Raw genomic sequence first — 14195 nt, forward strand, 5'->3', positions numbered from 1 at the left:
CAGCAATTCTATTAAATTCCATGACCTGAACTGGCAACTGTGTAAATGATCAGTATCCTTGCAAAACAGTAAACTTGAGCCGGTGACTTTCTCACATTTCGAGCACAAAGTCATCCTATAAACCAAAGTCTGACATGTGACTGGACCATGTGCTGTGTGGAGGCAGACACACTGTCTGCATCCTGGCAGAAGAGGAGAATATGCATGCGTGAGGTCATCATACACACAAGCACATGCTCTGCATCACCATGGAAACAAGCATCTCCTCACAGAGGCCGGATTCTTTTTCTTTCTTTTTGCTTTCTGTTTTCCACCGAGGCCTCCAGGTTTGGCAAGTGAGAGATGTCAAATGAGGAATTTCATTCTAAAATGAGAGATTCAAAAAAAAACTGAGCCTCCTACTCTCGGAATATGATTCACACCAATTCAGACTTTAGACTTTAAACCACAGCGATCCCTTTGGACTATAGAGAAACAGAAGCATGGATAACATGCATATTTCCACCTTCTTTTCCAGTGTATGCAGCCCTGGATAAAGCATTATGATAAAGCAGTAATCAGTATCAGTATCAAACCAGCAGAACATACGAGCCGTGTCACAAAAAGACAGGTAGGAAGGTGCAGGTGTTCCTTTTAAGGGGTCTTCTACGATTGTAGAATCAATTTAAAAGGTGCATCTCTTCTTCAGAATCAATGTCAGCTACGTAGGGCTGCAAGTAACATGTATATTTATTTATTTTATTAATCAATTTTAAAAATGGTTGCCTGTTAATTTTCTAACCATTTGCCAAAAATAATCTTAACCCAAGGTCTACTAGCTTTCACCAGAGCTTTCAACCCCGTCTCTCAGTCCTCATCAATGGAGTTTGCTCAGTTGTCATGGAAATGGGAGTATTGAGGGACAGACTGATACATTGTTGGTTTTGATCTTTTGACTGGATTTACTGACAAGAAGCAAAATACAGAATAAGACCTGCCTTATTCTTTAGAGGGTAATTCTACATTTTACACCCGGGCCCAAACCGGGCACAAAAAGGTTTTGGAATTGGTCAAGCGGATCGTCTCAGCCAATAGTCGTGACACATGCTGAGATGACTGCAACAGAATAATCCTTTGGGGCAACTGCTTCCAATCAAAGTACGTCCACTGAAAGCGCTTCTTTTGGACACTGATGGGGCTCAGATTCAGAGTGCGTTATTCAAAGTGTCTGACAACATTATGGAAAGGATCCCTACAGAGATGCGCTCTCGTCAAGGCATTTTACCTCGTGGAACAGAGGAGCCGCTAGTCTACTGCTGCCTCAGTAAATTGTGTAACTTTGGTGTTTTGAAGGGTTAGTCGGGTCCAGCACAATATTTGGGGGATAACATAGTAAGAACATAATAGCATGATTATAAAAAATAAAAATAAAAATAAAAATACCAAAGTCACCCTTTAAGTCTCCCAAAATGGAAAAACATATCAAGTGCCAGCAGCTCAGAACTTTACTTTGGTGCTTTGCTTGAGTAAATGCATTTTGTTACCTCAGTATTAAAGTGGTGGGATTTTATTTTTAGTGAAAACACCACATCGAACGCCATAAACAGGTCCGTTTTAATCACATCTGGCCCCAGTGGGAATCAGCCATTGATGATAGTAGTTAGTCTCACAGTAAGTGGCTCATACAGTCACTCAATCAGTCAGTCCTGATTATCCAGTCAACATAATTGTTGTTGTTTATGTAAAGCGCTAAAAGCCTCCTCTAAAGTCACCTCTGTGCACCATGTACTGGTGGTTCTAGAAACACTGGCAGCACACAGCAACAACATCATGTACACAAGCATATTGAAAATCCAGTGTCAGCCTGAGCAATTGCAGTCCTTATATTGATTTAGGAGCTAATAGACCATTGTTCAAGCAGTGCAATCTTACGCTGTCTTGACCTTTCAGTTCTGCCCTCGCAAGATCATTTGAATACTGCATGACTGTCACCACGGGCAACGAGACGATGCCTACGTAAATGAACATTTCATGGAGTGAGGACGTGAGCCCGCACACGGGGATTCAAGAACCTCAGAAGATACGCTCAGGGTTGCCTCACCCCCATCAGGACTGTCGGAACAGCAGCTTCAGGACGCGGCAGGCGTGGGAGCAACAACCAGCTTTTTAGTGGAACGTCCCAGCCTGAGAAGACAGCACTACCTTGTGCTAGAGTGGTTAAATGAGCGGCTGTGACATGAGCAGGAAAAAGAAATGTGGCTTTAGTCTCAAATTCTCATCAGTTCAAATCATTTCCATGCTGTGAATGTCGCACTGTCAATTGTACCTAAATATTGATATATTGATTATAATTTGCATATGTTTTAAGGAAATGTACTAAAATGTGTGAGTCTGTGTGTTGAATGAAAGCAGAAACAAAGTAAAAATGAAAAGTTTAATTCACAAGCATTAACATTTAAAACACTTGTGGGTTTTGCCACTACAGCCTTAGCTGGTCTGGTATGTACATCGTGTAAAATAAAATAAGAGCCTCAAACCTGCGTTCTTTCTAATAACCAGCAGCGGTTAGTGGTTCCAAAATGAAGTCTGATTCTATGGAAGTCTATCAGAAAATGTTCCTGCTTCCCACTTGATTTGTTACCTCAGTAAACATTTTCCTGATGAGTTTATGGTCTCAGTCGCTAATTTTAAGTCTCGTGATTCATTTAGTGGATTGGTCCCATTTAGAGGAAAATAGATGATAAGACTCTTCACTTCTGGTTCTGAAACCAAGATGGTGTCGTCCAAAATGGCAAACTTCAGGCTTCAAACGGTGGTCCACAAACCAATGGATGATGTCATGGTGGTTACGTCCACGTCTTTTATAAAGTCTATAATAATAATGATAATAATGATCAACTTTATGTATTAAGCACTTTTCTTGACAATGTCACAAAATGCATTACAAACTAAAAAAAATGAGACCAGACAAAGGACAGAGGCACATAGGAAGTAAAACCAAAAAATCAGAGCACTGACTGAATCACTTCGCCAGTACTTGTGGGTCTGTTACGCTCTGTTTTAGCTCATCACAGATGAACATTTCAATGGTTTTAGAATAAAATCTAAAGAAGCAGTAAACACACAGCATTCTTACCACAAGATGTGTTTGCTTTTGGTCCTGCTCCACTGTCAGCTTCCTCAGTGATGATGGAAATCCCCTAGGTCCAGCAGGTTCTCCAGGACCCCGGTCTGCCGCTCCGCCTGGTCCTGGAGCATTTCCAGGTGCCGCTGTGCCGGATGGTTCTCCTGTCGTTGGTCCGACATTGTCTCTCTCTTTATTTTTTTCTCCAGTCCTTAGGCTGGGAACTTGGGCGCCAGTGTCGCATGAGCCTCCATCCCCCGTGAGTTCCCCAGCACTAAAGACGCCGACAGTTCAACTCAAAATGCTCTTTTATTTTAAACTATAACAGAAGGTGTCCGTTGCAGTGAGGTGGCGCTGGGCAGCTGGCAGCTCCTCTTCAATCTCTCTCTGAGGCTGAGGAGAGTGCCGGAACTGTGGAAGACCTCCTGCGTTGTCCCGGTGCCAAAGAATAATCTTCCCAGTGGTCGACTGGTGATGCCAACAAGGTGAACGAGCTGGTGGGGAAGGCCAGCTCAGTGGTTGGACTGGAGCTGGACAGCCTGGAGACAGTGGCAGAGAGGAGGACAAAGGACAAGATCGAGGTCTTCCTGAAAACCCTCTCCATGATGAGCTGTGGCAGCTGGGCAGCTCATTCAGTCAGCGGCTCATCAATCAATCAGTCTTTATTTATAGAGCACCAATTCATAAAGCATAAAGAGCAGGTCTAGACCAAACTCTTTAATTAGAGAGACCCAACGATTCAGGAATTCAACATTAAGGATTCAAGAATCCCCACATGAGCAGCATCAGATATTATATTAGGACACAGTGGCAGGAAGAACTCCCCTTTAACGGGAAGAAACCTCAAACAGAACCAGGCTCAGAGCGGGGGGGGGCTTTCTGTCAGGGTCTGTGTTGGGAGAAGGCTGGACAGAGAGATAGAGATAGAGACAGAGAGAGAGAGAGAGAGAGAGACAAAACAAACAGCAGCCAACATACTAACAGCAGCTATAGCACTGACAATAGGAGTGTGACTAATAAATTAGCAATATGGTAGTCCATTTAGCCAGAAGATACATGTCACCCACATCCTACAGATGAACCATTTGTTTTTTTCAGTCGCAGAAACATTCAAAGTGGTTGGGATGATGGTGTAACTGGGGCCTGGTTATTTGACAAAGTGAGCTCAGAAGAATAAGTCTGTTGTTCAAAAAGCACATAGAACATTCATGACAAACATCACTCATTTCGCAGAGGGCCAAACTATAAAGTCTGATTTGTTTTCTGCAGAAAAGAGTTTAAGGTGACTGTCGGACTCTGTGAAGCCAGTGGCATTCAACAAAGCTTCTGCTCAGCTTACCGCCCTCAAACCAGCAGCCTGGTTGAGAAGCTTGATGGCACCATCCAGAGGTCAGTTGCATGTTGTTAACGTGGCTGGTATCGCACAGCTACGCAGCATGAATGCTATAGAATGAATTAGTGACATAAGAATGGCTGCTGTTATGTAACTTAATGTAGAAATGTTCATGCTCTCAACAACTTACCTGACAAACTCCAAACCTCTTCATTATTTAATCATATTTATCATAACCCCCTTATTATTTAATGTGTGGCAGAAGGCCAGAGACCCATCTGAGGGCCAAAGGAGTCTGAGGTCAGCAGCTCCATTCGCTGTATGCATAGTGACAAAAGAGGAGGTGGAGAGTGAGGAGGTGTTTGAGAAACTTAAATACCACATGTGTAAAAGACTGTCCAAGAAAATGTACAGAAAACACAAGGAAAATATGGAAATGCTAACTGGAAAAAGGAGAGGAGGCCAGCTGTTTGAAATGTTTTCCATTAAAGACATCAGAGAACAACAGCAAAATGGATGCTGGGTCCCTTCAAGATCATCCATATTAAAGGGAAAACTGTTAGTCTGGCTAGCAATACAACAAACACCAATATTCACCCAATGCTGTGCATCCAATGAGTGCACAGAAGCAGCGTGAGGAGAAGAGAGCGCACAAGCCTGAGTGCGGGAAATCTGTGCAAGCAACCAAATATTTGGGAGCAAGCATGCAGTGCAGAGCAGAAGCAGAGCAAATCTAAGTGGGAGCAGGGGCCATTTGAGTTTAAGGATGGGGTGTTTAGGGAAAGCATCTCACGATCTGAATGTGAGGTGAGTTCTCCCAAACTGATAGACCACGCTCTTGAATGAAGATGAGAGAAAAAAGGAAGGTAAACTCCAACAGCGCTAATTAGCTGAACACAGATAAAACAAGGAAAATAAACTACTGAGTGAAACTGACTTCTGTCTGGTGAAGAGTAACTCAATGTAGATGGGGGGCTTTTGCTGTGAAGGGGAGAAACAGAAGGCATGGATGTAAACTGTGCTAGCTTTGTAAAAAAAAAACACAGCACACATCTACAAATCTACATCTACATGATGGCCACAGACGGCCTGAAGCTGGATAAATGTAAACAGCAGCTAGCATCCGACTGCCACACGGAATACTGGAGGGGCTGCTGACCGGGCAAAACCAGCACCCACTTCCTCCATCTGGGCAAGTTGAGGAAACTGGACAATCATCCTCAGGAGCCCAACTACTGCTGAATTTGTGAATTATTCTGTGGACTGGAGTTTTCTGGATGTCAGAAGGCCCAAAAAATCCTGGGAGATGCTGCATGAGCAAACCAGTACAGGAATACAAGGACCTGAAGCTTGTCTTCCCACCCATGATCAGCTTCAGTTGTAAGAGCACTTGTGAGTGCTGCGCTGGTCTGTCTGACAGGCGAAGTCAGGACAGAGGATTGAGACACTGTCAAAGTAGAGCTGCAGCGTTGGCACATTTGGCTCCAGCGGCAGTGTGCTGTAGGGTGGACACGCTATGAATATGAGAAGGTTCCTGCCAAGACTTCAAGAGCTCCACTCAGTTTATCTACAGTTTGAGATCGACAGGCACCACCTATGAGGACTGCAATGATACGATATCAGAATCGGCTTTAGTGGCCAAGATCGAGTGTGTTTACACCAACCAGACACAGCTAAAAGCAAGGACAACACAGGTAAACCTAAACATTTCACCAATAGTACAATGGTCCACAGTGAAGATATCCAATAACATCAAAAAGACAGAACTATGAAGATAACCGTGGCAGAGAAATAGATGATGTATTTTACGGTATGCACGTCTCTGACAGGCTCAGCGCATGGTGTTTTGAATCTCCAAGGCAACCATGTTTGTAAGAACAGGCTCATTGGAGATGATCCAGGCCTGCACGGAATCCATCACCGGCAATCACCGCACAGTGCATGGTAGGTTATAGGTTTGTGTCCAACTTGATCCCGATGCGCTCTGAAGTTTGATGTCTGATGTTTAGAGCCAGGCACCACAGCTGCTCTCCACCAACTGTAAGACCCACGGCATGATGGGAAACGCCTGGCTGTCCAAGAGCTGACTGGCTCTTAGTTCTGACAACGAACACCACGTTTTTGTAGAAAATCCTAATGTTGTGTGATATTATGGAGCTTTAATCTGTTAACAATTTCTAACAATACTACAGTGCTTTTAGAGAATTCAAACACAGGACAACAACACTACCACTTCAACACCTCTACAAGCAGAACAAAATCGTATTTTACAAGAAGCAGGAAAGAGGCCTCACTGCCCCCCACTGCCAACTTCACTTTGCCATTCACAAATGAAGAAAAAAGAACAAAACTGGGTAACATGCCAACCACATCCAAAAGGGCTACAGGCAGATCTCGGGCAACACAAGAAGGCAAAATGGGAATGGATATGTTGCTCATTAAGTGCTTCCTCTGTATATTCATTTTAAATTTAAGTGGCAGGGCTTCATCAGTCCCTCGTAGCTGCAAAAGTGGTGAAGCAAGAAAATGATGACAGAAAATACCATTTTGTACCTGCCTGACCTTGACTGAAATTCCACTGTGTCCTTTTACAGCAAATTAATGAAATATTTGATGGCTATGGGATAGGGGGTGCACCACTGGACACCATTGTTTCCACACCACTCTTCCCCTAGTCAAACCCCCCAGTCTTCATCAGTGGCAGCCTGGTTCCTCAGCTGCCACACACACACCAGACCAGCAACTGGACAAGAAAGTTACCGGACCTCTGCTGAGACTGAGGGAGAGAAAAGAGGATTGAAAAGGAAATGCATTATGCATGGGTCTCATCGTGACCCAGTTAAAGGAGAAGCAGCAAGAAATCATCAGGTTACTAAAAGACAACAATGCAAAATAAAAATGTTTACACAATATTTGTGTCTGAGATAAATCTCATCCAGAAACTAAAACGCCATAAAATGAGCAGTGGTTGGCTTGTTCACATTCACATCTGTGAAGAGACCTAGACATTCATGTCCTGGGCCACCCCGCTGAGGTGGCCCGGGTTCTCTTTCTCATCCAGTCACCATGAGCTGCCACCTGGAGGCACAGCACGAGTCAAGATGATGTAGAGGCTCTTCAGTCAAAGCTAGTTCACTTAATACCTCAGAGCTTTGCCAAATATTACAAGTTAGTCGATCTGATTTCCATGATAAAGCTGACGTTTGACCTGAGATGCCTCACGTCACCCTGTGCCATACACACACCGGCCCACAGAGGAAACATATATCACACACCGTACACACATTGTAACATGCATCTGGGTGCCCATCATCCCAGTGGTGACATAGAGAGTCCCTCTTGTCAACATCTGTGTGGTGAAATGCTCTGGAATCACGCCATCTACCAGGACGACGGATTAGAACTGTTTTCACTTCAAACGGGCTATGATTAGGGACTGGGGATGGTGATTAAATGATGGGAGCGTGCCATCCATCGACAGACTGTGTCCGGCTGTGTGAGACTGTTCCTACGATGTGTGAAGTGCTTCCCCTGTAGGCCAGTAATGTGGTGGGACATATGTGTATTGACCCAGGAACAGACATGATGGAGATGTGTTGGCAATGTAGATTTTGAGATGTTGAGTCTGTCAGCCACAGCTTTCTGACTCCTGGGGGAAACCGCAGGAAGGCGAGAACACCGTCAGACACTGGCGACCCGGTCCCCATGTGGCCTGAAGGTCCTCGTCAGCAAAGAAGTGAAAATAAAGGTACAAACTTTTTTTTTTTTTTAAAGCCAAGCTGCAAGAAGAATAATGAAGCTGATATCATACAAGTTTCTGAGGGATTCATTGTGCTTGTAGGGGAGCAGTTATCAAATTAATATTGTTGCTGACCAGTGAAAACCATGTACCTTCATTTTCTTAAGATACTTGAAAATGATTAAACCCAGTATTACCCGATAACTTGTCGTGTCCGTTTTTTCGAATGAAGACATCTCATTTAAGGTGTTTTAATGTTTGTAACAATAAAACATAAGCATGGCCATGGACTCTCTCTGCTCTCATGTGTCTAACCCTTCAGAACCTGGGGTCAGTGCTTGTATCCTGTCTTTAACATTATGAAGTTGGCCAACTCTATAGCAATACATTTAAGCAATATGTGTCTGTCCCTGTTAATACAAAGCAGTGAATAAGGTACAAAATAAGGCACTATGAATAGTAGCACTATATTCCCCACAAACTTCAGAATCATCAAACATGAGATATGTGGTTTTCATTGTACGGTGTTCAGAAAAAAATATAAAGCACTTGACTAAATGAACTGTAACTGAGGCCATATGCTCTGGTTCATTTTAAATATTCAAAACAAGCCACTTTCTCTGTTCAAGTCCATCATAACCAATCAAAAATACATACGTGATTCCTTCTGCCATAGCTGTCCCAACATGGTCTGCTAACTACAGCGAGCCTGCAGATGAATCGGACAGAATGGAAATGTTTGTCGCTTCCTGTAAATTCTTTGAAAGCTGCAGGAAACAGACTGAACTTCAGCTGTTTGCCCTCCCCCCTGACTCCCACACCACCACCTGATCTCATCCACTTTCCAGGCAAAGCGCAGTGTTATGATGGAATAGTTTGTCCCCATTGTCTGCATGCTAAGTTATGCAGCCCACTGAATATGGTAGTGTTCATCAGTAATCATTCACCCCTTCATTCAGGAGCTTCACACACCGAAGCTGCTTCAGTGTTTTGCCCAAGGACACTTCGACACGCTGACTCATAGGAGCCGGAGATCGAACCACCGACCTTCCCTTTGAGCCCGTCAGTAGTGTTCACCCCATCATGCCTCTGGTCCAGTCGTGCTGGTGATTGGCTCATACCACAGAGAAACCCCCCAAGGCTTAAAAATATACACAGAGAGAGTGATAAGTGACCACGTTGATATCCGGAGGCATCCAGTCAGCCGGTGGTCTATAGAGAGAATGCTCTCTGGGCTGCAGTAGGGAAGGGGAGGCTGAGCAGCGGTCTGGTGTCCACATCCATGGCAGCAAGTCTCTGACCCCTTGCTACCGATGACATAACAAGTGGTGGGAAACTTCTCTGTGTTTTTTGGTGGATTGCAACACGAGCTTTCAGGTGCATAGCACGCCCCCCCCTCCCCATAGCAGAGTATGCATAACAGGATCTGGTTCGAGTGGTGTCCTGTTTCCTAGTTTTCAACCTCTAGCCCTTGTAGCTCCTTTCTGGAGGGCTGCTAGCCAGTCAGTCAGGGTCCCAAACCAGGGTTCGGGCCAAAGGAGGGCACTGAGATTGGGCCAATGTCTTTGTGGTTTCAGACTACGGAGCTGCTCAGTTAGTTTTGACAACCACTCTTAAACAGCGAGCTAGAGTCAATTCCTATAGCAGAAACTGCTGAGACACAACCACCAACAATACATGACGGCACTCAGGGTTCCCCTGACCCTAACGGTACTTCCCTTTGCAGCAGTGGCTCAGAGGCAGAGTGGGTCGGCCACTGATCACAAGGTCGGCAGCTCCTCCAGTCCACATGTCCAGGTGTTATTGGACAGGACACTGAACCCCAAAGTGCTCCTGACGCTGTGTGTGACAGTGTGTGAATAGTTTCCTGTCCTGTTTCCTCTTTGCTCCTGTGTGAATGTAGTGCTGAAGCGCTTTGAGTGGTGGAAAAGACTGGAAAGGTGCTCTACAAGTACAGTCCATTCACTGTTTATCTCACGTGTTTGTTGCCTAATGTGTTCAACCACAAGTGAAGCAGCCGTCTGAAGCCCTGTGCTGTGTGCATGGTTCAACATGGCTGCTTTCCTGCTATCTAAGAGCCATGTAAAGAACTACATATGAACCAGATTATCTTTTACTTCCTGTGTGAATACAGCATTTATAGAAAAGCCACTGCCTGGTAGTCTGGACCTGATCCCATCACATGTAACTGGGGGCATCTGGGTGAGACCCCACCACCACCACCACCACCACCATTGGTCCTCCTGCTGTGGGAATCAGCCCAGTTTTACAACAGTGCAGCACAACAGATTGCACAAACAGAGAGAAATGTCTGGCTTTGCTCCAACTCCAGTGTTCTCCTACAGAGAAAGCAGCCGTAATGTTCAGACCGCAAAAGGATTTGGGGGCTGCTTACTGCCTCAGTTCAAAATGAGTGTATTTATGACAGCTGTAACTTATGGGCTGTGGGGTTTATTGGATGTACTCTGGCAGAAAAAGTATGATTGGACTTTACTGTAAACATCCCTCCCCTCTGCCGGTGGCTTTGGATGAGATGTGTGTGTGGCTCGTGAGGGAAACAGAGCATGGTTTGGTACGTTCATGTGTGGTGTAAAATACTGAGATATCACATGCTGTAAATATAATGTGTTGATTAAGATGCAGTAGGAATTGATACATGACGGTTAGCATGACAGGAGTGTTGATCAAATAACCGAGGTAATAGAAAACGTAACCTATCAATAAGCATGAAATGATGTAACCAAATATCACATTTTATACTCTGTTTTAAATGTATCATTCTTTACACTTTGTTTAGAGAAAATGCAGCAAGAGGAAACCAGAGCCTAATGGCGTAAACTGGAGTGAAAGTATTGTTTGAAAAGTGTTGGAAGCTAATAGTGTCAGCAGAGGGTGCTGTAGGATAAGGGAGAAATAATAGCTGCTCAGTGGAAGCCCACAAGGTAGGACCAAGTGATCGGGTCAAATTAAGTACAGAGGGACAAACTCCTCCTTATGAAAGGTGGTATAATTTAACTGGTTAGGGACAGATGCTGGGGGGCAGGCAGATGCTGATTTTGGGTTATAAAAGATGGAACCCTTGCATTGTTTAGTCAGAACTGTTCAAGTGTTCGCCTTGTTCAGATCTCTGGCTTTGTTGTCGACAATAAATCTCTACTGCGCTGAACTCTGAAGTCTCCTGGTGCCTGTTTGGAAGATTGACTCTTTGGATTTTTTCACACTTAGAATCTGGAAAAACTTTGACACTTTGGAATTACTTGGAAAAACTTAGAGCCTGGATGGAGAGGATTGACACTTGGCCCAAGTTGTGTGTGTGGGGGGGGTTCCCCGCACACAACACATGGCCCACTCGTGTTGTGGTGGTGAAGCAGCTTTGGCTCACAGATGGACCATGCAGACGTAGAAACTACCTGCAGCCGTGATTATGCATGTACATTTGTGTGACCTGTCACCTCTCTCCCTGTGCATGCTGGGATAGGCACCCTTATGACAGCGAAGAAGAGAATGACTGAATGTGTGACAAACAGCAGGCAACAATTCCCTGTACTTCACGTCTGCTCCAGCTTCCTCCACAGAGAAGAGCACCATGCACCGTCTGTTTCAGGCCTCAGGAGGTCAGTGCTCCACCATTTCAGGCTCCTGCTGAATGCGACACTAGGTCATGAGTTGTGGCTTTTGGGGACCTGAAGTGCAGTTTACATTTTCTAATTTCAAATTCTAATTCAAAACGACACCGTAGGTTTATAAAGTAAGGATTCAAACATATTTCAGATCAAATTCCGATCCAAAAAGAATGAAGAAATGCATAAATGCAATCATTTTAGACTGGACAATACTCTGAGAAAAGGACAGCAGAGGCATGAGGCCCATTGCAACTTGAAAAACATGTTTGTCAAAAAAGGACCAGGTACATACAAAAAACATCAAAACATGCAAGAGACTGGGAAGATTAAAATCCATACAAGAAAATAAATAAAGGCATATTCCTCCATTATGCTGAAAATCACAGTGGCATTTTTATTTTTCCTCCTCATCAAACACACTAAACTTGAGTTTCACTTACATTTACTCGGCTTAGCAGAAAGTCACCTTTGTTACTGTCCACGACGTCCATTCAGTGGATGGATTCACTTCAGCTTCAGGAGCTATGGGGATTGTTAGATATTAATGAGTGTCTATGAATATTTCTTTTTGAATAAATGAGTGAAATTGAGTTTCTGTAAGATACTATTGGGTGTGACATGTTATCAAGCACATTTCTATCCGTTTTGTCTGAAAGTTTAATTTCATTAAAAAGGTGCAGCCTGCCACTAAAAGTTATGGGGGACAAGAGGTGACGATGGGAGAGTTTGTTAAAATTCCCTGAATTAAAAAGAACTGGGGAAGGCTTTAGTTATAGTGATGTGTGTGTGTATATATATATATATATATATATATATATATGTGTGTCATGTGTGTCATGATTGCCAATTTAATTATGTCTGACATAACATGATCCAGCCACCGCTGTCAGCTACGCTCCCTCCAGGACCTGTTCAACAACCACTTTTGAGTTTCTGCTGGAAAAGGGAGCACTCTGTCAGGAATCTTGGACAGTGACATCATAAAAATTCTAAACCTACCAATTTCTGGAGGACTTCAGTGGGAAGGCGATCCCAGAGGTTGATCAAAAAAGATTTTCCACTCAGAAAATCTAAACTGATAGTTTGTCGGTCTCCATCTCTAAATCCTTTGGTCATCTCTGCTCTCTGACATCCTTTTTTCTTTTCCAGGTACAATCATATTAACAACCAACAATGGCAGAGAGCAGTGGACCGGGGGGGGAGTCAGCACTGAGCGGCTGATGAGGGAATGAGCTGCAGCTGAGGAGGGCTGGGGCAGTCAGGTGATGGGGAGGGACAGTCTGAGGGCGTCTGGGGGAAGACGGAGGAGAGAAGCTACACTGCCACAACGTGGGAAATTATTAAATCATTCCAGTACTCATCGGCTGAAGATTGTCAAATGAAAGCAAATATACTGAGTCTGAGAGTCATAGTGGAATCAGCCTGGAAAATGTTTTCAACTGTAGAATGGAAATAACCCCCACCCATGTATCTGAGACCCCCACGTTGTCAGGAGAAAAAAAGCATAGAGAAGAAGAGAGAGGACTGCTGATGGTGCTGGCCTGGTCCACTGACTCTTCAGCACTGTGTGTGTGTGTGTGTGTGTCACAGCAGCTGGTGCCGGTGCGCTAAGCTGAGGATACTCACTGCATCTTAATGACTTCTCTGTGTGGACTCCAGCGCTGGGAGCTGTCTCCGCGTCTGGATGGTTTGAATGTTGCCTTACAGCCTCTTTCCTCTCATTTGTCAGGGACAGAGGTCAAAGACGTGTGACGTAAAAGGTACCAAATTGTGCAGCTGTGAATGTGTGCCTGCTCAGGAACACCTTTGCTCCGACAGGGAAGACAGAGGGGGGAACAGTGGGCAGCACACTGGTTGCTCTGTAACCTTTATTATAGCTTAACACACAAAGCACGTTGTTTCCTGCACTCAGTTCAAGTACACTGTCAGTATACATACTGTAGCTGTTCAACATGTACTGCACCCTCAGAAAACAGAGGACCAGTTTGATAGCACCATTATAAAAAAGGACAATAAAACAGGACTCACACACTCATTATTGTACGTAACGTCATTTCTTAAAACGAGGAATAAAACTGTAAAAACTAACTTCAATAACAGCTCATTACTCTTGTGTGAAAATGTAAATAGTAGAAAGCGTCATATTGGCACTGTGACTGTTTAAACAGGGAGGAACGCTCTCTGTGCCCCCACAGGGTGTAAATCTGGGCTTCTGTCCCCGTCTAAAGGCAGCGTATAGAGCAGCGAGAGGAGATGGGTTAAAGAAATGGGTTAAATGGCTGAAAGTTTCCTGCTCCAGTAGAATGGCCCCACCCCCCCCCGTACAGCCACCGCTGGCTGGCTTCACTCACACTCCAGGAACACACACCAGATATGAGGTTTGAGGTTCGGCAGGAG

The sequence above is a fragment of the Pempheris klunzingeri genome, chromosome 7 (genome assembly GCF_042242105.1).
Source record: "Pempheris klunzingeri isolate RE-2024b chromosome 7, fPemKlu1.hap1, whole genome shotgun sequence".
NCBI classification, from domain to species: domain Eukaryota; kingdom Metazoa; phylum Chordata; class Actinopteri; order Acropomatiformes; family Pempheridae; genus Pempheris; species Pempheris klunzingeri.